This window comes from Microtus pennsylvanicus, chromosome 5, assembly GCF_037038515.1.
Source record: "Microtus pennsylvanicus isolate mMicPen1 chromosome 5, mMicPen1.hap1, whole genome shotgun sequence".
In the NCBI taxonomy this organism is placed as follows: Eukaryota; Metazoa; Chordata; class Mammalia; order Rodentia; family Cricetidae; genus Microtus; species Microtus pennsylvanicus.
In genome coordinates, this window is record NC_134583.1 from 65181793 (window position 1) to 65209657 (window position 27865).

General features: G+C 44.8%; 1 protein-coding gene across 3 annotated transcripts in view; it reads left to right on the forward strand.

Annotated features, from left to right (window-relative positions):
* The window catches only part of Hs3st4 (heparan sulfate-glucosamine 3-sulfotransferase 4), a 423734-nt gene that overhangs the window by 10947 nt on the left and 384922 nt on the right, over nucleotides 1–27865 (forward strand). Inside the window, exon 1 of one of the 3 annotated variants that reach the window (XM_075972131.1) lies at nucleotides 12940–13043. The exons of the other annotated variants lie outside the window; for them this stretch is intronic. The gene's annotated coding sequence lies outside the window, so the exon portion shown is untranslated. Of the gene's footprint in view, nucleotides 1–12939; nucleotides 13044–27865 lie in introns of those variants that run through there. 3 annotated transcript variants of the gene reach the window in all.

The following is a 27865-nucleotide window of genomic DNA, read 5'->3' on the forward strand; positions in this document are numbered from 1 at the left end:
GATCCACTGAGATCCGCCTCAGACTTGGTCATGCGAAGAGCAGATAACGTATTTATATTGTCTTCAGCCTCAAACCGCATGGTGGCTTGTTGCGGGAGCCACAGGAAATGAATACCCTTTCTTCAGGTGTGCCTAGCAGTTGTCCAAAACACTTTGATTCTTTCTTTCCCTCTCTCTGTTTTTTTCTTCTTCTCTGGAAAAATGTCATCTTCAGGGCCCTCTGGTTCTCTTCCCAAACAGATGGAGTAGAGCCGCGTGTTGACAGTATTTCCAGAACTAGTGTGTGAAATACTAGGGGCTGCTGTAAGCTGGAGGGCTCGCTCTCCCGTAGGTAGAGAACGCTGCTCTACAGAGTCGGTCACTGCACAGGCACCAGGCTCTCAGAAACCTAAGCTTGAAATGGAGCTCAAGTGGACGCGTGTGTGTGTGTGTGTGTGTGTGTGTGTGTGTATTAGTTGGGACACAGAACCAGTGGAAATCACAAGATGTTTTAGAGAACGGATAACATTTATTTAATCTGTATGTATATTTTTACATCAAGGATCCCAAGCCTTCTGAACTTAAGGCTTCAGCACTGATCTTGCAGAGATGTTGCCTTAGAGGTGTATCTACTCATCCACTGCGTGTTGGCTTTGCCTTTTTGCCTTCTCTGTGCCTTCAAGGTTTTGTTGATTACATGAAAACTCAGTACTTGTGCATATCTTCACACAATGACATTTTTCATAAGAAGAAAAATAAGTTTCTTAAATATTTGTAAAGACTATTTAACGAAACACATGCATTTGATAGACATATTTCTATACATGTATGTGTAAGTGTACACATGCAAATATGTTATATGTATTTATACATGGACATTTATATACACATATATTTCTTTATATTTTCTTTTTTTTCTCATTTTCAAGACAGGGTTTCTCCGTAGCTTTTGGTTCCTGTCCTGGAACTAGCTCTTGTAGACCAGGATGGCCTCGAACTCACAGAGATCTGCCTGCTTCTGCCTCCCGAGTGCTGGGATTAAAGGCGTGCGCCACCACTGCCCGGCTATATTTCTATATATTTTCATATCTCTATCAGCCATATGTCTTTGCACCTGTGTATGTTTCTACCGAGCACATGTATGTATGTATGAATGTATATATGTATATATATCTTTATGGCACCTTTTGCTTTGGCTCAACTCTTGTCCCTTTTCCACTTGCCTGTCACCTGATTTTCATGAAGTAACCACAGTAGACGATGGCCTTAGAATATGAAGCATATCATACTTCTTATTTCCCTTTAATTTCCAAATGAGTCCACATAGAAGAATTTCCAGGCCTGGCTGGGCTCAGCCAACCCCTCCAAGGCTGTTTCATTCTTCTCGCTGCAGGCATGGTCGCTTCCTCTTCTCTTTCCTCCTCTTTGCCCTGCAGTAGCCTCCTTGCTTGACCTGAGAGTCTAAACATGAGCGACCCCAGGGCATTTACACCTGCTGCTCTATCTGCCTGGCATTCTTTCCATCAGTTAACTGTGTGTCTGACTTCTTTCCTTCACTCTTGTCTCTGCTAAGCCTTCTTGTCCTCAGTGTGACCCGCTGTGTAGCTCCTGAGGTACCTAGCTTTGCTAATGTCAGGGGCTTCGCTCACTGGAAGATGACACGTGGCTGTTAATTAGCTGTATTGTGTTCCACAGTTAATCCCTTAGCCCTCCACGTTTTTGTTGTGTTGATTTTCCCAGTTTTAATTCCATTGTCTTGGGAATTTGTGGTTCCATATGGAACCACAAAATGACCTCATCGTGGCTGGGATAAAATTAAAAGCTATTTATGTCCCTCTGGAGCTATGCCTGCCATTTAAATGCACTGCCCCCGGGTGGTGGTTGCGCAATGTTCTGCATTCCCCTTTCTCACTGGCTTTACATCCTTTGCGCCCAAGTCATAAACTGAGAGGCCTTTTAAAAGGTTCACGTTGGGGAAACAATTAATGGTATTGAGACAGATGTGTAGAACCGTGTTTAGAACAAATGCACTATTGAGTGTCCCTCCCCACTCCCTTCTGAGCCAGTTTCTTCATTTGTGCTCAGATGAAGGACGAATGCAGGTAGGTAGGTATGCTTTATTATTTATTTTTCCCATGTTAGCATTCCCATGACTCCCAGTGGACAAACAACGAACACATTGTGCTAACCTAAATATAAGTTAAGGTGTTTAATATTAGAAAATGTTGGAGTACGTATATTGGGTATTGAATGGGCTTTGTTCACTTAGACTCTCTGCAAACTACACAACCGTTTCAGCTAGTGACCCCCACGCTCTAACCCAGAACCACTGAGGTCCTTATTTAGGACAGCAGTGAGCGTGTACTCCGCAGGCTGGCTGTCATTTATTCCTGGATTGTCCTGGGGGAAGGCCTCTTGCTTTCCTTGGGATTGTGTTTTCTTCTTTCTCCGTATCTCATTCATCAAGACGAAAAGATTTCCTTGAGTCACAGCCCATTCGAAAACTTCAAATCCCTCTCTGGTAGAATGCCCTTAAAGAAAACAATTTTCAGTGGTTGTAAATTTTACTTTTAGACTCAGAACCTAAACCTAACCAGGATTCTTTTGGTTGTAGCGTACATTAATACCGGGTAAGATCTGAACTAAGCATGAACCAAGAAGAATTTAATAAATAGCTCATGTATCTGAGAAGTCATAGGCAGGAGAATGGGGATCTCTAAACAATCAATATAATATTTTTTATTAATTCTTTGAGAATTTCATATGTGCATGCAATGTATTTTGAGCATATTCACCTTCTATTCTCCCCCCCCCCCCACTCTTCCCAGGGATCTTTATTTTTCAAGGTGTGATTTCATGAGGGCTGAATGATGCCACCAGATTTCAATTTTTAGATTCTGCTGCCGAGCTGGTTGGCTGCCTTCATAAAACTTTCCTCTATATAGCTATGAAGTGAGTGTTCACCTGGTTTTTTTCCCCTAAATTGCAGGTAGCAGAGGTCTCCATCCCTGTTCCCAAAGTCCCCTGCCTCTGAAGAGCAGAGCGTGGGGATCAGTGCTTCCGGAGGTACATGGTAGTGGGATGCAGGGATTTTTCCTAGAGCAAAACCAGATTATAGTTCTCTGAGGGGAAAAAAATGTGTGGGGACGCCAATACGACAGATGTCTGCTTCTAGACGTCTGCTGAAAGCACTGTTCCACTGCAACACAACCGAGCTGATCAGAGTTCCTCTGGCTCGTGTGCAGACAGAGGTCTCCTTCCCTGTTCTCCTTTATGCTGAGGTGAGCTCCAACAGAGAGGCTCAAAAAGCCCCTCCTCTGTTCAGAGCTCTGCCAGGAAGGAAGGCAGGCAGAAGAGAGAAGGATAGAAAGGCCAGGAAGGAAGACTGGCTCAGCTTTTGCATTTAAGGTGTTAAGTCTTGGGGGAAATTCGAAAGAACCTGTCTCTAGAAATCACTAATTGTTTATTTAGAATACCTCCATTTCTGTCACTTCCTTAGCAACTCCTAGCACTGTCTGGGGAAAATGAAAGGGATTGTATATCTTGCAAGAGAATTCTTCAAATAGCAAGTAAATCATTCACCACATTAAATCTTCCTGCCCAGGATCCCTTCCAGTAGAGAGGGAGAAACGACTTGGCGTTTGATCAGCCTTAATATAACAACTAGATAGTCCAGAATTTCAGAACAGCCTTGGCTCTCTGCTATTTTATCCTTTTCATTTCAGGTAAGGCCTACAATAAAGAATTAAGTAAGATTTAGTTTTCTACAATTTTGTGAGACTTTTTTTTTTTTTTTTTTTTAGTGAAGAAAAACCCATCTTGAGGAAAACCTAGCCAAATCTGGTGTCTTGGTGTTTTTGTTTAAAGAGACCTGTCTTATGAGCATGGGGTTGTCTTTACCTAGCAACAGTGTTTCCTCCTTCAGTGTGTCAGGGTGCAACAGTTTTACAGTTTCTAGGGATCTTTCTGAAGAGATTCACTAGCAGATTTGAAGACTTCAGGTCTTCTAAGCCCTGGGTCATTTCTCAGGTACAGTTGGTACAGGTAATTTCCTGTATGCTGCTGGTTCCATCTTCTCTTCCTTCTCCCTCCTTCCCTCCGTCCCTTCCTTCCTCTGACTTCTTCTCTATCCTTTCTTTCTTTTTTTCTCCTGTTTCTCCTTCTCCTCTCTCCCCCTTTCCTCTCCTCTTCTTCCTCTTCTCCTTGCTCCCCTGCTCCATCCTTCTTCTTCTTCTGGTCCTCCTCTCCTTCTTCCATCCCCCCCCCGCCTTCTTCCTGCTCCCCATCCTTCCACTCCCTCCTCTTCTTTCACAGTCCTAGAGATGATTCTTGGGGAGGGTGTGGTTTGAGACAGAGTTTCTCTGTGTATCCATGGCTGTCCCAGAACTCTCTTTGTAGACCAGGCTAGCTTTGATCCACCTGCCTCTGCCTCCTGAGTGCTGAGATTAAAGACGTGCACCACCACCACCATCGGGCTGGCACTGGAGATGAAACTTGTGGTCTTCTGAAGGCTAGGTGAGCATCCTTCAACTGAGCCAGACTCTAGCCTGTCTTTGGACCTCTTGGCAACTCCAGGATTTTTCGTCCTTCACTTACCCTCTGCTGTCTGATCCCCCTCCCCCCGCTCCACTCTCCTCAGGATGGTTCCCACCACTCTGATGGAGGACAGGAGAGGCAGCTCTTTCCTCATGTACTTCAAACGGAGGAATTAGGCAGCAACAAAACTACTTCATAGCCCTTGTTTTCAGAAAACATGCTTCTATTTCTTGTAACTTGTTTTCAGATTCTGAAGAATTGTTAAAGATTCTCTTATTTCAGAAAAAGATGAAATTTAAAGAGAAATAAGAACTTCACTTGAGTGATTTTTTTCTTTACAGCAACTGTGCTCTGGCACATTCTTAGTAACAATAGCTAGGTTCCATAATTCTTTAGGAGCCTGAAACAAAAGAAAACAAAACCCACAGGGAAGAGTGTGTATGCGTGTGTGTGTGACAGAGAGAGAGAGAGAGAGAGAGAGAGAGAGAGAGAGAGAGAGAGAGAGAGAGAGAGAGAGAGAGAGAACCTGCCATTATTGGAGTGTTAAGGTCAGAGACCACCCCAAGTATTGGTTATCACCTTCTGCCTTAAGCCAAGGTCTCTGTTGTTAGTTTTACATACTAGGCTAGGTGACCAAAGAGCTTTCAAGGGTTCTCTTGTCTCCCCTTCCTCCTAAAGATGTACCTCTTCTGTACATCTGTATGTGAGCTACCATGTGCAGATTTAAATGGGTTCTGGGGATCCCAGCTCCGATCTTAATGCTTCCATGACACACATTTCATTCACTGTGCCCCTTTTTAAACATTGGTTAATCTTTCCAGCAACCTCTGTTTGTGATGAATTTTGCATTTTGTAGGGAAAATAAGGCATAGAGAGGTAAGAATGGCTCTCAAATATACCCTGGTTGTTCCTGATGGAGCTTGGATGGGAACATGGCCTTATAGGGTTTGCCATGCTCCATCACAGCAAGAGGCTACTTCCTTGAAGAAATGATGCTGAAGAAATTCTGTTCATACTCTGTGCTTGACAGGCAGGGCATTTCCCCAGGGTCCCTCTCCACAGCCAAATCCAACATGTCTCCGTCTTCATGAATCCATCCCAGAGCCCACGTCTGGGCTCCTGGAAAAGTTGGAGCATACATTGTATGCCTTGGAAGAATGGAGAATGCCTCCTTGCTGTGGGTGGTTTAAAGGTCTCAGCACTTGGGAGGACTTCAGAGAGCAAGAGGTATTGATTTCCTAGGCCCTGCTGTGTGCTACTGATTTCAGAGACTTGGAGAATCAGCCGCCCCTTCCCTGCGTGGGGCTGCTGAGGGAGGAAAACTCTCCCCAGGGCTGGGTCTTTTTTAAAAGCATCCCTGTTGCACAAGCTCTTTCAAGGCAGTGTGCAGGGCAGAAAACAACGCTTGGTGTCACCCTGTGCTGGCACCTTGCTGCCTCTGCAGGCCTCATGGTGGCGCTGAAGGGAGGGCCTGGTGATAGCATCATCCAGGAGTCTACTCTTTGATTCAATAACGTTTCTGTCCTAGTCTTATAACACAGAGGGTTTTAACCTTTGAGACTCCTTTGGTGGCTGCCTTTGGAAGGTGGTAGATGAGGGTGTGTGACGGGGTGGGATGTAAACAATTTGAAGGCATGGGATGGAGGCCAGAGGTTGCTGTTGGGTGTCACCGCTCTTGCTCTTCTCCTGGGTTTCTGAGACATGGTCTCTACATGACTGTGGATTTGCCACTCTTCCCAGACTCACTGGTCAGTGAACCCCAGGGGATATGCCTGTCCCTACCCTCTCGTTGTTGGGGTTGCAAATGTACTACCATGCCCAGAATTTTACATGAATTCTAGGGAGCTGACCTAAGGGTCTCATGTTTGCTCTGTCTTCCCTGTGTATCTGTCTTCCCTGTGATGTGTTTACATGAATGGCGTATCGGCTGACTTGAATGATAAATCTCTCCCTTGCTATGAAAAGCTCTGGACCACACATAGACACTCTTGAGACTTAGAATGGAGGCAGAAGTCCCTGACAAGGAGAAATAAGTTTCCAAGATCTGGCTCCTCCATAACTGTGTTTTCCACTCTCTCCATGTCATTACTTTGCCAACTACACTTCCGTCTTCCAGTTTTGGCTAGAGAAGGTTTGACCCATTCCTCTGTCTCTGTACCTGTCATTACTCCTGGGGTCTTGTACCTCTTTGTACCTGCCAAAAAACAAACAAACAAACAAAAAACCAAACCAAAACAACAAAACAAAAGACGCCTCAGTTGGCTGTGTGCTTTGTTATACCCTACAGGAAGTTCTCCACGCATCATCTGCCCAAACTCCTGAGAGCCCTAGAGAGTGAGACATTTCTTCCTCCAGCCACACAGGAGCAAACTAAATCAGAACTCCAGGGTGAAGCTGAGCCTTAGAGCACTCAAGGGTCTTGGGCTTATATGAGTAGCCTGGCTTCTAAGCCCAGAACCAGGATATAAAGACACAAGTAACTCAACTGAACCGTGAATCCTGCCAGTCTGGAATATCTCCCTGTGGAGTCCATTTTTTTTTTTTTTTTTTAGAGAGAGATTGGGTCTTTTTCTTGGTCTCTGCCAAGCCTTGGGGGATCAGCAGAATGAAGTCAGGTCTAACCTGAGTGATCGCTGCACAGTCTCCTAGCTATCGTATGTATTTAGTGCGGACAGCTGAGAGTGGCGAAGGCATGCTTTCTTACCCATGCTGTGGTGGATAGCCTTCTCCAGGGCTTGCCCTGTGCAGCATGTACGAACGCACCCCTTCAAAATGGTGATCTTTAAAAATAGCTTCACATTTCCCCCTCAAAGTCTACTATGAATGTTGTCCTCTGTCTAAAATATGCTCCTGTGATCTAATTTCCATGCTTTCTATGATTTATTAGTGACATGGGTATTAAACACTACTCAATAGAGCTGGGAAACTCTAGACCATGTATTTTTTATATTTGGGGATTCCCCCTAAGCTTCGAGCCTGAGCACACATGGATGACAGAAACAAGCTGTAGCGAAGAAGGAAACAAATGAGCTAACAGAAGAGCAAGAGCACCAAAGATGACAGCGAAAACCATGAGACCCAGAAGTGGATGGGTTCCCTGAGATGACGCTGAAATCAAACAGCCCAACAACCACAGCGGCGAGGCTGGTCAGTTTGCATCTAGAAAATGAAAAATACTTCAATACAAGAAAAGATTCACCCATGGAGCATTTTTAGCTTTCTGGGGCTAAACCGATATCACAGGGCCAGGGTGACTTGAAGAGAGACATTTCTTTCTCACGATTCTGGGGGCTAACATCCAGGATCAAGGTGTCAATGGGGTTGCTTTCTTCTCACCTTCCTGTGCCTTTGTGTGGTGCTCTTCTAGTGCATGCCATTGTCCTGGTCTCCCATCCCCGTGTCTGTCCATCTCAGCACACCAGCATGCTTGTTGGCTAATTGGCCTTAAGAATATCAGCGTCTGCTAGCCTGTGACACTGCCATTAGTCTGTATCCCCTCCCATAGCCCGTCAGGCTGGCAAGCTGTGGCCGCGGGGGAGCTGGTAGTGAGGCAGCTAGGTGGTGCTGCTTGTGCGGACCCTCCAGCCCCCTGACGTGTGATCACTGTTTTATCCACGTGTCCGAGGCTTGAGGTGCTCCTGCTGTCTGACAGGATTCTTTCTGGTCTCTCATAACTCTTCTTTCCCCTCCTTTCTTATTAATCTTCTTTCCGGGTTGGCATATTCTTTTTCTGCTCAAGTTCTCATATGGGATTAAGCCTTGTCTTAGTCTTTGGGTGGGGATCCTTATAGCTAATCCCCTCTTTATAGAATTATGCCAGTCAGATAGATGAGGACCTTTCTGTTTGCTTTCATTTGAGCTCAGTTGCCCCTTTCAAGACTTCTGTCTCTACAGGCAGCCACCTTCTGAGGTATGGGGTGGGTTATGGTGTTTGGATTTCAGAAGCTAGATGAAGAGCTGGAGGTCCCAGCCTTGGTTTCCCTGGAGTTTCTGCTATCCTTACTCCTCCTGATTTGCCAGGACTAGGCGGCACACCCCCTTCAAGCTCAAATGTAGCCAGAGTCTAAAGACATCGATATATGTTAATATCTAAAATATATAAAGAATGTGCCAGACGGTGGTTTCCACGCCTTTAATCCCTGCACTTGGGAGGCAGAGGAAGGCAGATCTCTGTGAGTTCGAGGCCAGCCCAGTCTACATGAGCTAGTTGCAGGATAGGCTAAAAAGCTACAGAGAAACCCTGTCACAAAATACCAAACCAAACCAAACAAAATATATAAAGAATGCAAAAGATTACAAGCTGCCTCCCCACAGAGAACAAATATTCCAATCAATAAATGGGCCAATGAACAGAATGTTCTTCAAATGAAGAGGACAAATGGCCAATAAATACGTAGAAAATAGTCAGCATCTTTAGCCATTAGGGAAATGAACATAGAAACTTCACTGAGATGTCGATTCACCCTAGTCAGAATGGCTAGTATCAAGAGATAAAACAACCCACATCACAAACAGGAAAACAAGCAAGCGTTGGGCTTGCAGGGAATGGACCAGTCACACTGTTGTTAATGATGCTAATGTAGCCACTGTAGAAATTGATATAAAGGTCCTCTCAAAATCCAAAAGGAGAACTATCACATGATCCACTTATACTACTCCTTTGTGTGTGTGTGTGTATGTGTGTGTGTGTGCACGCAAATAAAAGTCAGTAATAGTTACACACCTATGTTTACTGCAGCACTGTTCACAGTGTCCAAGTTACAGAATCAGCCTAGCTGTCCATCAACAGATGAATGGATAAAGACAGTGTGTCATGTGCAAACAGTGGAGTATCAGCTCTGAGGAAGAATGACACTGTAGCATTTGTAAGGAAATGGACGGAGTAAGAGATCATTATCTGAATTAATATTTGACTTACAAAGACAATTATTGCACATTCTCAGATGTAAAAAAATACAAAAGGAGGCTATGAAAGTACAAAGAGGATTATTAGGGATGTGGGAAAGCAGGGGTAAGAAAGAATGGCAGGCAATGAGTAGGACCGTGGTACGTCATATGCATGTATGAAAATGTCATAAAGAAATCCACTACTTCATATAATTCATGTCATTAGCCGGTTAACGCAATGACAAAGACATCTCTCTCCTCTATGGTTTATGCCAGCTTCATTTCCTAGAAGAGAGGCACAGCTTACTCTGCGGCTGTTTCCTTGCTTTTGAGTGGTTAATATAGGGGGATGTCAGGTAGAATCAGATAACACAGGTGAGAAGTTATGGGCCTCGAACACTGCTGCTGCTGCCAGCAGCAGGCAGACACCCAGGCACTCTCTCTGTGTTATTACTCCCTTTTACAGGAACTCGGAATTGCAGTTTCACAATGGCTAATGACTTACCCACAGTTGCAGAGATGCCATCAGCATCACTGCACTCCACTCTCCTGTTGGTCTGCTTCACTTTTGCTGTTTCTTGGCTTTGCTTGCCTACTTTGTGTGTGCTGTTTTGCTGTTGTTAGACCGTAAACTGTTTTCTATGGCTCTGCATGGGGAGAGCTGGTTCACTGTGGGATAATCTCCCATGCTTTATTTGACCACACCTTTCTTGATGGATATCTCTGTGGTCTCCATCTCTTAAAGATATTTACAAGGAAAGCTACATGGGTTTCTGTGTCTCCTGGAGCCCACTTATCAGCGAGGAAATGGAAGGAGTGTGTAATTTTTGGATACATGTTAAAAATTGTCAGAGTACATGCTTACTTCTGAGTTCCCGAGAGAGACCTTCATGTTATAACCAAGAAATGATATAGATTTAGGAAAAATGGGCTCCTTTTGTGCCCCAGGCACCTGCTGGCCCTTGATAAAAGCTTTTAATAATAAGGATGCTGACTTCTTGTACGATTACCATGAGATGAAAGAAAATATGTGGTTTGAGTGTGAGTATTGCTCTTAGAAGCTCTTATTTAGAGTTTAGTTTCTATTATCAAAATAACACTCTGTGCTCCTTTCTCTTCTGCATGAAAGGAAGTAAAGTAAATACTTCCATTCTGCTTTGAACTGCTGCAGAATCAGTTTTTCTATAAAGTCGAGAATTTGTGGGAGGCCAAGGATTCCTTTTCTTACATAACTTCCCCCAGGAGTGTTTAAGTGATGAAAATTGGATGGCTTTAGCTCCTAAAGCAAGATTCGTTTTCTGGGGTAGCGGTTAGTGGCAGATAGCAAAGCTCCCGAGTCATGCCCCTGTCCACAACCTGGAGGGGCTCTGCTGCACAACACTGCCCTGCAGCTTCCTCAGGAGTTCTGATTAACACCTATTAGAGAGCTAATCCCAAATAAGGCTCTGTGTGTGTGTGTGTGTGTGTGTGTGTGTGTGTATGTGTGTGTGTGTGTGTGTAAATAGGTTGGACCTCTGGAGGATGCTCTTCGTAAAGCCAAGACAGGAATGATGTGAGGAAGACCAGAGTGAAGCAGCATCACCCAAGTGTGTGAAGCTGAGTTCTATAGATGATCATAGTTCATTAGGTATAATGATGATGGTAGCTTTCCAACCCAAGGAATATATGTGCCTGGAGCTCTACTAAGATGATTTACTGTGGGTGGTCTCCAATGCCGGTATATTCTCTTACGGAGATACTCCTTCTTGACAAGAATGCTTGTTTCCATGGAAGGATTATCCTTTCGTGTCTTGCTGTGATCGAAGCGGCGATTTGTCTTTCCAGTGTTGGTTGAGCACGTGAAAACATAGGATGGCAACTGTATTTCCTAGTCTTCCATCTGCTTGATGTGGTTAATGAGGTTGAGTTTGGACAAATGGGATTTAGCAGTAGATGCTGAGCGTGATTTCTTGGCCTTACAAGGATCTGTTTTCCTTTGCTATTCTTGAAAACGAGAATATGACGGTTAAACCTTGAAATGTCTTGAGGCATTGTATAGAGAAAGCCACATATTGAAAATTATGGGGCAGCAAGATGGAAAGAGCCCAGTGGGAGCCCTTTGGATAAGATAGGAAGACATTTCTATTTTCCTTAAGCGGTATTATTTTGGGTTTTTAGTTGCTCTCAGCTAAGTATAATTGGAGAAGATACATCTGCCTTCTATGTTCCCGCCATTGTGCGGAGGCTTTAGCAGCTTCTCTTATGAAGCCCTCTGGAAAATGCCTGCTGTTAGCTACATGCTATGGAAGAAGAAACAGGTATAGAAAAAGAGGACTGTGTCCAGATAGCAAAAATAACAACAGTAGGTTCCCCTGAGGGCCTATGACACCTTCCCTCCAACCATGGGTTTTCGACCAGGTTGGCAGTACTAGTCATGACTATTTCCTGTGGATATAGCTTAAAATCCAGTCAGAATTTAGTTGGTTACCCCTATAACAGGCATGCCACTATTTCCCCAGTGGGCACATCTCTCCTGGCAGGTTAGTACTGCAGCTCATACAGAGGTTCACAGCTGCATAAGACTGTTGATGATTTTTCCACCCCAGGAACCTGCATAGCACCTTCTGGAAATGTGAAAGTTAGCCATGGGGCAAGAGCTTTCAGCTCCATTCCCACTAAGTTCCTCTGTCATGCAAAAAACGTTTAGGGTGTCTTTAACAACAGGGTCTCAATTACCTAGTTTTAGTGGGCAATCAAGAGCAACAGCAAGAGCTGTATGGTTTTCAGGCCTCTATGACTGTTATTTTGCTGTTTGGGTAAAGTGTCAAGCTGCTTTCTCCATCAAATGCTTCATCTCCATGGATTAGTGCTACTTATAGCAATGGTCAGAGAAGCTTCTGTCTACAGTGTCTGGGAGTTGACACCGAGCCCCCACACGTCATCAAGCTGCTGATTCAGTGACTGCCCAGTGCTCGCTCTGAAGTCTATTATTGCCCCCTCCCAGACTCAGGACCATGGCAGAAAAGTGGGTGGGGGAAAGGATGTGGAAGCTGGAGGATGGGAGGGGCGCTATGAGAAGTTGTCTTCTGGACACGACACAGGAAATATAGCCATGGCCTTCGGGACTCTGTGGGTACCTGTGGAAGACTCTTAGACTGAGTTCATCCCTCTCTGAGGAGCTAGAGCAGATAATTGCTCCTGGAGAGGTGGAGTCATATTCCTTGGTGGTGATGTCACTGGTAAGTTGTTCTTGCCCAAGTCCCTTGCCTGTGCTTATGCAGGCATTCCTAATTAAATACAGCGGGACACAGACAACAAAGACAAGAAGTGAGGAGGAGGGAGGCAGTGGAAAGGAGGGGTTCAGTAGGAAGGGGAAGGGGACAAGAGAGGACAATAGCGGGAATGTGATCAAAGTATATTATATGTATGCAATTCAAGAAGGATACAGTTTAGACAAGAGAATTAATTACGCATGATTTACCCAAGATTAGAAAACAAACACCTTGAAGACAGCGCACTGACAATGAGCCTATATTTAATCAGGTTGAAACCAGGCTTTAATATCCAGCTGTCCCAGAATGACTCCTCTGACATCTATTCCTCTGTCTGGGTGATCGATCCCTATTTTGCCAGGCACTGTGACTGGTGCTGGAAAGAGAAAGGTAAGCACGGGCAATGGAGTCTTCCAGTGTGGGAAGAAAAAAAAATCAGATATGGTAAAGGAAGCTTAAATGGCAAGCATAGTGAGTACTTAGAAGGAGACTTCCCAGGATTACAGAGAGGATGACAAAGAATTCAACAGACTCATAGATGCAGGACTTAAAAATTACAGTAGAAGCATGTCTCTGGGTGTGTCTGTGCAGGTGTTCCCAGGATGAAGGTTTGGGAACCATCTCCTGAATTAGTAGCATTTGAGATGGGATCTTAAGGATGAATAGGTGAACATGTTTGTGTGTGTGCGCGTGCAATGCATGTGCCATGTCATCATGGCTGGGATGTGCATTAGTGCATGGCTCTGGAATTGCACAGAAGAGGGAGGAGGAATGTATTGCATGACGTTGGAGAGGGAGCCAGGCAGGGATTTGGAAGCCAGGCCCCAGATTTGGGGGTCATTCTAGGAGCCATGAAGGGCAATTTAGTGGTTTGATCCGATGAGTGACATGGTCAGGTGATCATCGGGTTGGTATAGGTGTGATGCACGATGGGAATGCACATTGAAAATTCCCGCAGAAATTTCCTCTTTCCCAGAATGAGGTTTAGGTGGCTTAGACTAGGAAGATGACAGTTACTCTGCGTGACACCTGGGAGGTAAAGTTTAAAGAACACGGTGTTGCCTTGAAGGATGAGAGAAAGGGAAGTCAGCAGGCCATTCTAGGTTTCTGGCTCCTGTGCCTGCCTGGGAGTGTGCTGGCTTCATTCATATAGCTGTGGTTTGAGATTCCCCTACTGAGCTCCCTCTAACCTGTATGGTAACAAGATTGACATTCACAGATTCTTCCTCTCAGACTTTCAGGCCTGGGGTGAGTGGGAGGACTTGCCTTTGGAGTTGAGGACTGTGAGGGTGAGGTGCCATGGCTCTTCCTGGCCACGAGAGAGCTGGTTTGCCTCCGTAAAGCAAAGAGCTGAAGAGATGCAGAGCTGAGAGATGGAGCGAAAACCCGTATTTGTTCTTGTGTTCCAGAACCCAAGCATGCTCGAGTCCAGTCCTTTTTCTAGCTCCTTAGACTACTCTATTATCTTTATGCCTATAACCTAGTCTGGGGTAGGTTTCTGACATCTTTACTGAGTCCTAGATTAGGCAAAATATAAGTTTAAGTCCAAATGTGTTGCATTTTTCATGATTTGGGGACATCCACGTGTCGATGTGAAATGGGCCACTGGAAGTTTGTATCTGAGCTTATAGAAGGTGGGCTTGAGAGTGGAACATAGGGAGTTAACGGCACAAAGGTGCAATGAAAGCCAGGCAATGGCTATTTTGCAATAAGAGAAGTGAGTTTGGGATTGAGCTTTGAAGCTAATTGGAGCCCATGGAAAGTTGAACTCGTAAAGGAAGCAAAGATACAGGAGGAAATAAGGAAAAAGAAGTTATGAAACTCAGGTTTAAAAAGGAGGGAGGGAGTGATGAACTGAGTTGAATGTCACTAGAAGATGTTAAAACCGAAGTCTAAAAAAAGTCTCTTTGGTTTAGATACAGCTTGAGGAAGAGTTGACTTTTTAAGATGTGTTTTAGCGTTCTGAAAGCCGAGAGACCAGATCCTACAGCAGCAGCATCTCGCAAGGGCCAGGGAGAGAGCAGAGTGGATCCACATCAAGTATAGGTTTCAGGAACTTGGGGAAATGGACCATCCCTGTAGCCGCCCTTTAAGACATCTTATTATGCGTGAGGTGCTGCCGTCATGGCAGTGGGCGGGCTCTGAAGAGCTCGTCGTGACCTTGTGAAACTCCAGTCTCGGTAAGATGACAGACAAGCAGATGACAAGCACAGTTTAGGCTAATAAATGCGGAAGGTGTCATTTTGGATCCTCCTGTCTGTAAGCGAGAGAAAATGTAATGAACAGTGACTGAGGACATTTAGAATTCACTTAGCCAGAGCTCCAGGTAGGTGGTCCTGGAGTAGATTGAGCGGCTCACTAGTGTGTGACAGAGCCAGGTTGCTGATATCCTTTCATTCTGTCGCGTCACCTGTCGCGTTTTAGACTCTAGCTTATTCCAGCACGGCGTGGAGACAGCAGGAGCAGGTCTCGGCCTCTTATAGACAGAGTGTGCCAAGGGGGAAGGGAGAGTGTAGCGACAGGGTGCATGTTCTTTAGTATTTTGCAGAGAAAATTTATTATAGAAAATATCAGTTTATTTCTTTGACACCCCCCACTGGCCACAACTGGCTTAGTTGTATCTGTTTGTTGTATTGCCCATGTATTAAAAAAAAAACAAAAACTGTTGATCAGAAACCACTGTGTTCTAGACACCATTGTAGAGATAACGTAAATACATTGGGTATAAGAGAAACCCTCTTCCTAGTTAGTATGAAAGTCACGAGTAGTGGTGCCCACCTATAGTTCCGTTTACTCACAAGGCCGAGGCACGAAGATAGCTTCAGCTTAGGAGTTCAAAGTTAGCGTGGGCAACATAGTGAGACACTGTCCAAAAAAACAATAGGGCCTAGTAAATGGTCCATTTGCTAAAGTGCTGGCTTCATACACTTGGATCTTCAGTACTTATGTCAAATACTGCATGTAGAATCATATATCTGTGCACACGTGCACACATGCAGATACATACATGACTATATAAGTGAATGTACCACATATGGAAAGGTTAGGGCCTGATTCAGTAAGGGTCATACCTATGAGTGAGCGTTACATACAATATCATGAGAGTTACGTTCCACCGGGGATGGCAGAGCCTAAACCTGTTAAAGGAATTAAGTGGTCAAAGAATGATGCTGACCGAGTCTGAGGAGGCACGTGCAAGGAGAAGGGAGTTAGAGAATGCAAGTAGGATTGAGATGCTGAAGGGAGTGAATGATCTCAGTGGAAATTTCATCTTTATTTATTTTTAATATTAAAAATTATTAATTTTATGTGCATGGGTGTTTTGCCTGCCTGTAAGTCTGTGCACTATGTGTGCTTCAGATCCCCTGAGAACTGTAGTTATAGATACTGTATGGGTGCTGGGAATTGAGCCTAGGACCTCTGGAGAGGCAACCAGGGCTCTTTGCAGCGCACGACGCCCGTCTGCGTTCTATGCGCCACCATAGAGTTCGTGAACTGGGCAAGGGGCTGGAGATTGAAACACACAAAGACTCACAGACAGAAAGAGACACAGGTCATCCTTGATGCCAGAATGCTCCAAGAATGCCCCCTTTATTGTGTACCAGAGCTGCTTATATAGAGATCCTTAACTGATAGCCACGCCCCAGCCAAACCCACTAGAAACCATTCTCCTGCCATCAGGAACTCCTGAGGGTCTCGTGCTCAGAGCAGCTGTAGGCACTCAGATCAGGGGAAAACAAGTTGTTTCAGGATCTGGTGTAACAAAGGGGCCTGCTTGTTGGGGTTTATGTCCTGCCCAGTCCTGCTAAAATACCAGCCCACTATGCTGCAGGAGTGCCTTCCGCTCCTTCAGCCAATAGCCGCCCATGGGGCGTGGTCTATTGCTCTTTAAAAAAGAGCAGCAGTTTTTCTGCTCTCTTGGTTCCGGCTCTTGCTCCAGTGACTAGACTCCTTTCCTGACTAACAGTATTCTGTAAGTTTTCCCCTAAAATAAGTATCCCCTTTAAATCCAAACTGGTGTGGAATTGTTTCGTGCATTAATCTGGGGGTTCACTGCTCCCAACAGCTCTTAACTGTTGAGCCAGATTTCCAGCCCCTGGGTGGAAATTTTAGTTAGAAGGAATAACCTTCATTCCTGGCTGTGACTGGTAAGTCTGAGATGTTGCAAGGAGGCCCTTGTGACTGGTATAAAGTAAGGATAGGGAAGGGTTAAGACATGAGTCAGCGAGCTGCCTGGGAGCCCCACCATATAAGACCTGTGAGTGGATGGAGGGCACTGGTAAGTTTGGTCAGGGGAGGGACATGATATGTGAAGAGTTGCTGCAAAATGCCAGAGAAAGCAGGGACACTAATCAGGAGGTTTCTGCAGCTTTCCAAGGGAGAGTTGCTAAATATCCGGCCTGGATTGTTGGGCACAAGCACTAAAAACAGCGTGAATCTAGATTGTGCTGTGTAAGAGAAAATGAGAACTAGCTGATGAGCCCTGAGGCTTAGGGCTTGGAGGAGGGAGACTGATGTGGGATTCCCCTGTGTGGTCATTTCGGGTCTGGACAGCCGGGAACAAATGAGCAGCCTCCATCAACAGGAGATCCTCAATACCGAGGAAGAACAGCCTGGAGGTCAGGACTTCTATGTAAAACACGAGATGCCCATCAGACATCCAACAAGACAGTTGGGCATATGTGTCTGTCTTCCCTTGGACCACTCAGACGCTGCCAACGAGAGTAGACCTCAGATCATCTGAGTCGTCTTGTGTGCCCAAACAAAGTTCAGTTCCTGTTAGCAAGAGTGTGAGGGGAATAGTTATGGGGTGAAAGGGACAGTGCGGCCACTGTCTTAAAGGAAGTGACCTCTGCAAAGGACGTAACTTGCAGGGACATAAATTTCATCTAGAATAAGAATAGGATGGTGAGATGGGAAGGATGCGAGGCACAAAAAAAAGAGTAACATTTGCCAAAAGTGTGCTACATGTGTGTTCTCCATGTAAGATGAAATACCCTTCTTTTTGATGTACCCAGTCAACTTTATTCCCCAAAGGAGGCTTAAGGAAATATTAGCTTTCTATTGCTGTAACAAATGCCCAAGATAAATCACCTTGGAAAGAGGAGAAATGTGTTTTGGTTCACAATTTAGTTTCCAAACCAAACCCTGTTGGTCTGAGTTTGCTGCAAGGTGGCAGGAGTCTTGTCAGAAGAGACACCTCATCAGGACAGCCGGGGGGGGGGGGGGAGGGGAGGAGGCTGGAGTCCTAGTGTACCCTTCAGGGACATGCTTAAAAGTGACTTAACTTCCCTTCCTAGGCTCCACCTCCTTCAGTAGTACCAGGCAGGGTACCTAGACTTCAGCAATGGGGTCTTTAGGGTATGATCCAAACTGTAGAAGGCACAGTAACCCAGCTCTAACCTTGGTGGTGCTCATGAGACACTCTTCACACAGACTTAGTTGAGGATAATGTTGAATCACCACTTTTAAAAGGGCTAATCAACTTGGTCTCTTTTCGCTTCTTAAAAAATCCTGTTTTTTTCCTTGATGGCCTATGACTGTGTGAGAGTGATACACGCTTTCAATCTCAGCTGTCTCTCACATCGACGTGAGCAAGCATCCTCAAGTCACCTGACTCACTTCGACATTGCTGTACTCTGTGTTGACCCCTGCCGACCACTGCCCTGGAAACCAGGGCCCATCAAGACGTTTCCATGTGTAAACAGTGTGGACAGTCTTGAGTCTATGGCCAGTTTTCCCTTCCATGTTTTCACTGACGAGTGACATTGTATGTGTACTTGTGGGTGACTGTCTCCAGTAAATGGAAGAGTACTTCAGAGTATCTTTACCCAGATACATCCTGTCTCTGAGAGTATATTTGTTTTGTGACTTAAATGCGTTTAGATACTCAGAGGTGTCTTTTAAGGAGATCCGCTGCGTTTGTCACTTTTCTCACTGCCCTGATGACCAAAGCAGCTTAATGAAAGTTTAATTTTGTCCCATAGTTCATGGGTACAGTCCATCAAGATGGCGAAGGCACAGTGGCAGACACCTTCTAGCTGTGGTCTCAGTGGGAGCAGCTGGTCACATTTCATCTGGAGTCAGAAAGCGGTGAGAGATGAATGCTGGTGCTTGGCTCCTTTTCTCCTTTTTATTCAGTCCAGGTCTCAAGGTACCCATACTTGAATAGACCTCCCCACCTCCGTTAACTCAACCCAGACAGGTCCACTCCCAGAAGTTGGTCTCCTTCGTGATTGTAGTCAGATTGATGGTCACTATTAACCATCCCACTCCCTGAGGTAGCAGGAAGGCGTGGTGGATGTGAGGAAGTGGGTAGCTCAGGGGCAGGAAGGCTGACAAGCGTGTTCAGGCTCCTGGGTTCATTCCTAGCAGTGCAGAAGAATGCGAGGAAGCACATCCATCCATCTGTGGGCCTGCTTCTTCACTCGGCTCAGTTTTCTTCAGTTCTAAAAGTGTTGTTGTTTTTTGTTTGTTTGTTTGTTTTTTTGGGTTTTTTTTTTTGTTTTTGTTTTTCGGGACAGGGTTTCTCTGTAGCTTTGGAGCCTGTCCTGAAACTAGCTCTTGTAGACCAGGCTGGCCTCGAATTCACAGAGATCCACCTGCCTCTGCCTCCCAGGTGCTGGGATTAAAGGCGTGCGCCACCACCACCCGGATTCTTGGATTCTTTCTTGACAGTGTTGAGTGGTAGCAGACTACAGCTCATTTGAAATTCCAGCTTATTAGATAACTGCCCTGGGAGATTCTATGAGAAGTCGGTTGGCAAAATCAAGCTTTTGTGGAGAATCACTGTGATTAGGTCCTAAAATTCTCTGCCTTCTTTTCTCACCCTAAAATGCAAACTGTTCTCATTGCCAGCCTTCAAACAGAGCTCAGGACCTAGGGTTTTGCTATTCCCCACCCCGAATCTCCATGAAGAGGATTACCTGGCTTGCCAGAGGCACCAGGTGTCTGATATATGTTCTTCTGTACCGTTCCTTTATTAAAGCCATTTTATTTGTATTTGTCCCATGCGTAACCTGCCCGAAGAGTCCCCCATTTCTCCTGGTTTATTTTACTTTTCAGTCAGTGAGAAATAAAGCTGGCCCTGTGGGGAAACTGGCTTGATCTCTTAGAAACGACAGGGCAAGGACATATGGGTGGAGAATGACCAGACGAAGGTCATAGCATTTCACCATACTCAAATGGCTCTCGGGAGAGAGGCTGAGATTCTGTCTTAAGTAAACATTCTCTGAATCCTTAAGAATATGGGCTAGTCTCATGTCATGGACTCCAAGTCCACTGCCTGACTCTGAATGTTTATTTTTGTGCCGCCTGCTGGCTGTGTGGCCTTGGGTAATTATGTGTGATTCACTTTACTAACTTCTAACATGAAGGAATTAACAGTTTATTCTTCATGAAGGGGTTGCAAGGTTCAAATGATTGGCCCACGTAAAGCTCTGGAACATAAATACTTATAGGGAAGAGTAGGAAAGAAGGGTATTTTTTAAAAAAGGAGAAGCCAGCTACCAGTAGACAGGTGTGGAGACAGGATGTTTCTGCCCATTGCGCTCCTTAGCACTGGTTCCAGCCAGAGAGCTGGCCCTTCTCATGGTGATGGTGTGAAGAGTGTGAGCCATGTGTGCGTATGGCACATTCCTAATGAGGAACCTCGGTGAAGCCCATGTTTTCTCAAACCATCCTGGTTTAAATCCAGGCTTACACAGTAGTAGCCAGAAGGATGGGTTTGTCTATATGGGTAAGATCTCTCTTAACCCTTATTTTCCCTCTTGTTACCTCTTGCTCCTGACATGCTACTTGCAAGGCACAGGCGTTCTTCCATACCCAAGAAGTGTCTTAGTGTGTCTGAGCTGTCAGATTCTTCTACCACCAAACACTGAGTCTCTGAAGGGCCTGCCTTTTGGCAGATGGTTCTCGTTCTACCAGGCTTCCCCGCCGGTGAGCGCTCTCTCTTCAAGATTTCTCTCTGAGTCACACACCACACAGACAGCGGGAGCTGCCCTTGACTCTCTTTGCACAGCACAAACATTTTGATGACACGATCATATTGACAGTGGAGAAAGGTCTGGGAAGCAAGGAGCAGTGGATACAGCTAAGTTGCAATTGCCCTATTCTTTCCTGAGCAGCTTCAGCAACCACACCCACTGGGGTACTTACTCCTGGAGGTGGGGCAAGATAAATGAAATCACCATTGCTTATTTTTCCCCCATGAGAGTGGGATCTTCCAAATTCTTTTTAAAAAGAAACCCACATGTTCTGAGTGTGAAGCTGCCACCTAATTCTGAAGTAGAGCCGGCATATAAAAATCTTCATCAGCTTTTAGAAGAGGTCAGAGCATTGGTCACCTCATTGGTTCTTTATGAGTGGATACAATGAGTTTATCATTGTGTTCGTGGCCATTTAACATTTACATAACTGCGGAAGGCCTTGGTGGCTGCACCGCATGGCTGCTTCAGCGGGCTTTTGCTACTATCTCAAAAGCAAGCATCCCTGGGTTTCCCTTGAACTTTGCCCAGTGCGTGATCGTCCCTTTCTCTTCCCTTTCATTCTCTCTCTGTCGTCTCCCTGTCTTTATCTAATAGCAGCAATCACCTGTGGGTGTTATTGTGACAGGACACAGCATACTTTAATTCTGAGCTATTTTATTTTTCTTATACACCATCTTATAGGCCCATGCTGCTCTCCTGAGTGCCCTGGTTTGTAGCCTACCTAAAGGTATCATTCCTAGCAGGGTATCTGAAGGGTGCATGGCTTCCTAAGCTTTGTTTGCATTTATCTAGTCTGTCATCAACAATCTACTTTTAGGAATTGTCTAGGACTTTGGTTTGCTTGCCAGAACCATGTTTGAAAAATAGCCCCCTTTTGGTTGTTAATGTAATAATTGCTCATGATAGGAGATTTAGACAATAACGAAAACAGAGAGAAAGACTGCATTTCCCCACAACCTGCTGCCCCCAGGGACTCTCTTTTCTGAGCACATGCATGTATATATGTTTGATTATCATCTTAGCTTGAATTTGGGATTATATCTTAAAGTTCATGATTCTTTTGCTTTTGATCTGGTGTTGGGGATTGAACCTAGGACCTTGTATATGTGAGGTAGGTGCTCGTACATATTGCCCACACTGAGTTACACTCCTCCCCCTGTTTATTCTGATTCTTGGCCTTCTTGTGCTGGGTATTGAATCCAGTGCTTCATATGCGCTAGGCAAGTGGTGTTCGCCTGACTACACCCTTGAGCCACTTCTGTCTATTTCTAATTAAGCAGACCATTTGCATATCCTTGTGTATTTCCCATCACTGTAAGAGCTTTTATTTATTTATTTTTACTATACCCCAATGGCATGAAGTGTACTTTATGTAATCACCTAGAATAAATACACATGCATTTACAAACAGTGTTGTGAAACCACTTACTCTTACTCCGTACAGTGTACTCTTAAATATTTTACTCTCTATTCTATTTAAAAAGTTGGCCATGTCTCTAAATGGCTTTTATGACTCACTGATGATTTGTGACCCACAGTTGGAACACTGCTCCATTAGCACATGAATTTTATTGGCAGTGTTGTGTTTATTATATGATATGGGCCTAGTGTGCGGCATTTAACTGGCTTCATGCGGATGGACATTTGAATTGCTTTCTGTGTTAGAACAAACATTACAGTGAGCAGATGCATACAGAACATACATATTCGTGTATGTCTACACAAAATGCGTATCCTCTCCCCTTTATCCTCCCTCTCTGTCTCTCTCCCTTTTTCCATTTCTTTTCTCTTGTTTTCACATTGCCAAGTTCAGGCTAGCCTGGAATTCAGGATCTTCTTTCTTGAGGTTCCAAGTGCTGGCGTCACAAGCCAGTGCTATCGTGCCCTACCCACAGAGACTTATGTACACATAAGCTTACTATACACATGTACTTCCTGGACATACATTACAGAATCAAAACTTTGACATTCCAAATGATTTAAAGGCCTTTTGGTTTATATTTCTATCGTTCTCTACAGGAAGCTTGTATAAATGTGTGCACTTTTGCCCACTATGGAAGGGGCTGTCTTGCTCTTCTTGCCATTACGTGTAGTAACTGTGTTCTTGTAATTAATTTAGTATCTCAGTTACAGTGAGAATTTGTGTCATTACTCAGCAGTGATCTGCCTGATCTGTGATGGGAATTGCTACTGTGTCTAAAAGCCTTATGTTAATATCTCAAGTCACGTGTCCTGAGGGGAGGTTGATATCCCAGGCTGCATGCCCTGCAGGAGAGGTCCCAGGCCACATGCCCTGCAGGAGAGGTTGATATCCCAGGCTGCATTTTCTGCAGGAGAGGTTGATATCCCAGGCTGTATTTCCTGCAGAAGAGGTTGATATCCCAGGCCACATGCCCTGCAGGAGAGGTTGATACCCCAGGCCACGTGCCCTGCAGGAGAGGTTGATATCTCAGGCTTCTTGCTTTGCAAGATATGTTGGGCATTTACAGTTCCCATGAAAGTCATGAAGAAGAAATGCACGAAAAGACAAACCCTTCATGATGCTTTGTAGATCTCTGTTTCCCATCCTCAGCGTCCAGGGCTCAGGGAGTCTCCCAGGTGCATGGGTTTCAGCAACTATGTGCAGCATGGTTTTCAGGACCTGTTTCATTGACAACACTCAGACACTTCATCCATTTGCTTCTGTTTCTTAGAGGGCATCCCTGTATTTGAGCTGGAAGATTATCTCTGTAAAAAATGGCGTGTACTTGTCACTCAGTATTCACTTTGCAAAGTCTCAGCTGTCCAGAAAAAGAGACATGCACAATTTACATTATAATTTTACTGTATTTTAATACACTTTAATTTATTTAATTTGTGTGCGTGTATATGTGTACGCGTGTGCGTGCCCATGGGGTGACATGTATGTGGAACCATGGGGAGTTGGTTCTCTCCTTCCACTAGATGTGTCTCAGAGATTGAATTCAGGTTTTCATGCTTGGAGGCAGGTACCATCTTGCTGTTTGTTCCCCATTTTACTGTTAATGTCAGAGACTGCCAGATGTTAAGTCATCGGATGCTTTCTCTTATGATGATGATATGCTGAGAACAGAGGGAAATTTCCGTGGGAATAGTAGAAGGTGCCATGGCAGAGTCAGGCTCGGAGAGGCATGGCTGTTGCCTTCAGGGGTAAAGAATCACGGAACCAGTGAGTATCTGAGGGACAGTAGCCCAAGTCTTCTGAAGTAAATTATGGCGTATCTCCAGCAGACTTTCAGGTGGCTGCAGTCTTGCGCTGTTGAAAAAAGTGAGGCACTGTGTAGACAGACGTGGACCAGTTTCTGAAACCTCTTGTGGAATTCATTTCACCTTGAACTCCCTTAAACAAATCTGTTTGTAGTGTTTCAGTTAAAAATAAATAGTGGGAAAATGGAGGGTAGTGTGTAGCTAAATAGTTCTGGAAGTTTCCCATTAGGAAGAGCTCAGCGATTGAATATTTGATAACTTGTTGTTGGTAGTGAAGAAACTCCGGGCTGGTGATGAGTTCAGAAGTAGAGCCTGCACTTCCCCTACTGGAGGTCCTGTTTTTGATTCTTTGCAGTGTAGAAAACAAAGCCATTGGGCAAGTATGTAGATGCTTGGAAAGAGTGAGCCACGCCACCCAGATGGTGTGGGGGTGATTCCTCTCAACCTGCATACAAGCCTGTTTACACACCAGGGGTCCCTGTCTTTCAGTGAAAAACAGTCCATTCCCAAGGAAATGATGGGTCAGGCACACCAGGCTACCTTACAGACTGAAACGATGAACCATGTCTAGGGTGACTGGTCATCCAAGTGTTTTATGGAAGAATAAAACATGTTCAAAGCCCCACACTTTCATGCATTCATCCTTGCTCATACACCATGGTCCTAGAGTCGATGTTTATCACTTCTTCAGCACACAGCTTGCTGCATTATAGAGAGACATGAGGATGGAAGTTTGGCTTAGTGTGGGGATGCACATACTTTGTCACGGAGTTTCACCCTTGTCTTCTGTTCTGGTTGTGTTTACAGTTGGTTTATAGTCTGGTTTTAAAGTCAGGTTTGTTGATTCTAAGCTGTGTGACTGTGTGCTAGTGACTGATACTTCTTTATACTATCTCATAAACAAAGCAGAAAATACAATACCTTTTGCTAGACAGCTGTTAACTAGATTAAGCAAAATGCAGTATAGAAAGAGCCTAACGGATAGCAGCCCTTTGGCTACATTGAATTGAATCCTGTTTTTCATGAGGAGGATATTCTGGATAGAGAGGAAAGAACAGAACAAGATCCTAGAAGGCTGAGCCCTGGAAGAAGCCCACCTTCAGGGGTGATGAGTCCCAGTGTCAGGGAAACTTAGCTATTCAAGCTAAGTACCTAGACATCTCTAGCATGTATTTTCCTCTGTCTGGTGTTTCTCAGTTATGTTCATGAGACACTGTTGGAGGCATTATTTACTTTTCCGTTACCATCACAGACCCAATGTGGGCAACTTAGTGGAGGAAGTCTTTATTTTGGCTCATGTTTGTCAGGGACAAGCAGCCATGAGCAGTTCACATCGTGGCTGACAGGAAGCAGAGAAAGTGAGGTGGGAAGAGATCAGGGACAAAATACCCCCAGGACCTGCCCGCAGTGACCTTCTCCTTCCAGCTGGCTTCATTCTTTTCGAGTTTCCACAGACTTCCAAAATGATGCTGTCAGCTTGGGACAAAGCACACAAGTTATGAGACATGGGGGTAACATTACATTTTCAAAGGATAAATACTTTTAAACACTTTTAGCTCTATGAAATTTGGGGGCACATCAAAAAAGAGTTTGGAGATGTGGGGCTCCACTCAGGACTCAGGTTGGGGGCAGTGAGCAAAAAGAATCCAGAATGAGAAAGTATGTTTCTTCTTAAGAAAGAAATAAGGTGCAGTGCTTAGAACATGACCCCAAGTATAAGGCATAGAAAATTCTCTGGTTCAGTATTTGTGCATGTGTGCATGTGTACGTGTGCATGTGTGTGTGTGTCTGTTCCTGTGTGTGTACACCCGTGTGTGGAGGGAGGCCAGAAATCAATCTCAGGTGTTGTTTTCAGCAGCTGACATCTTGTTTCTTAAGATAGAATCTCTTATTGGAACCTCGAGCTCACCAAGTAGGCTCGAGCAAGTTCCAGGAATCACCTTTTGGGGTTATACGCATGCACCGTCATGCTGGGCTATTTTAACAACTAGGTTTTGGAGCTCTGAGCTGAAGTCTTCACACCGTGCCGCAAACACTTATTGACCAAGCTGTATCCCTAGCCTCCTTGTTCAAAATGTGTATTTTGAATCCTTTGGAATATCAGCTTTGCTGTAAATACCATGACACAATCTTATCCTTCTGGGCCAGGAGGTGGGAAAGTCTCTGTAAAAGAAGCCCGTTCCATCCCAGGCACACCTGTTCCCACTCTCTTCTGCAGTGTAGTGAACTTGAATAGTATCATTCAGGCAGGCAGAAAAAGCAAGAAAGAGCACTTATCTTTCTGGGATTTCAAACACAAAGACAGATTCCCAACGACAAATTAGTGATGCCTTGTATTGTAAAAGACTCGAATCCTCTGATTTTCCACTTCCTTCCTTCCTCTTCTTGTTGTCATGGGGACTTCTTTTCCCTGACTTATTATATCTTGCTCTTCAGAAAAAAAAATTATTGCTTTGGGACCCTCGGGTCTCACGTGGGACATTTTTCACTGCTCACGGTGTAATACACAGAGGTAATTTCTTTCAAATGATTTTTGCTTGAAGTGGTTTTCAATGAATTGAGAAGGGTAAGGATGTGAATGAAGCACGGAGTCCCTGGCGTTGGGTCCAGGTATAGAGCATTAAATGTGGGTTGTACGATTGTCTCCACAGTACATAAATAGACAGCGATATAAAGGCAACAACAGGAAGGGAGCAGCATTACATATTGCTCCCATCTCTTCAGTCTCTTCCCCATCACTTTGGAACATTTTATTGTATTTCAGAGACTGGATGTTTTAATCAAGAGAGAATAGTTACTACTTCTCAGATGTGAAGTCTAGTTGAAGACTAGGGGAACTGGTTAGACAATACAGTCTTCATGACAGCATGGCGGAGTGAGAAGTTATGCCCCTACTCACTTCCCAGCAGCCTCTGTGTCTTGTCTTGTCTTAGTGTCCTTTGAGGTTCTTGTTAAGCCCTAAACTAAGAAATTCAGTGCTGGAACGGTTTCAAGGGATGTTTTCTTCTTGTGACATTTTCTCCTTCCTTCCATGTTTGGACTGGAGGGTCTTCATGATCACTGTTGGTATCTATGATGTGCTAGCCCTCATAGAACTCAGACATGTGTCTCACACTTACAGGTAACGTTTCCTTTGCTTTAAAATCAACAAAGGAAAAAGACCCATAGGGAAGAATCCAGAAGTTTCTATCTTGGGACTATACACCTCAGTTTCCAGGTAGACCTTCTCCATGGAGTCTAGGAAAGTTGCCAAATACCTGTGATAACACAAACCATCTCAAGAAGCTGCCTGGGGATCAGAGTCCTGGAGTTTTGTAAGGGTGCTTTCTCATAGGCATGGTGTGCTGAGTGACTGACCTTAGCTACTTTCCCCTCTGGCCTTTTCCCCTTGGAACAAGGGATATGATGTCCCTCCAAACTGCAGACTACCACAAACAGCTCTTCACTGTAGGCCACCATATTATCATATTATTCATATGTTATAAGGTTTTCAATGACACAAAACCCTGTCCTCAGGTGAGATATTCCAGGGCCTCCCATGTAATACTGCTACCTGGCCACAGAAGCCCTTTCCTTCGAATGTGCAGGCTTGGGTACCCCAGGCCTGCTAAGCAATCCTTAAAGTCCAGTCCCATACAACACTCAAGGGAACTCAGGCAGGGGCAGGCTGCTAGAAAAATAGAGATGTTTCCTCCTTTTCTGGACAACCTGAAGCACTGCATGCGACTGATGGAGGGCTCACATTTCTCCACCGACCCTGCAGTGAGCAAACAGCTTTGTAGGAATATACCTCGGAAGGATCACCTTTTCTATGACTTTTGCAAAGGAGCAGTTCTTGAGGCTGTGAAGGCCTAAGTCGCAAACAATGCCACACCAGTTTGGAATTATGATTAATAGGGTGATATTTATTTAAAGGGGAAAAAACTTACAGATAACTGTCCCAGACAACAGCCCTCTGCACAATCAGGAAGGAGTCTAGTCACCAGAAACGGAGCAGGA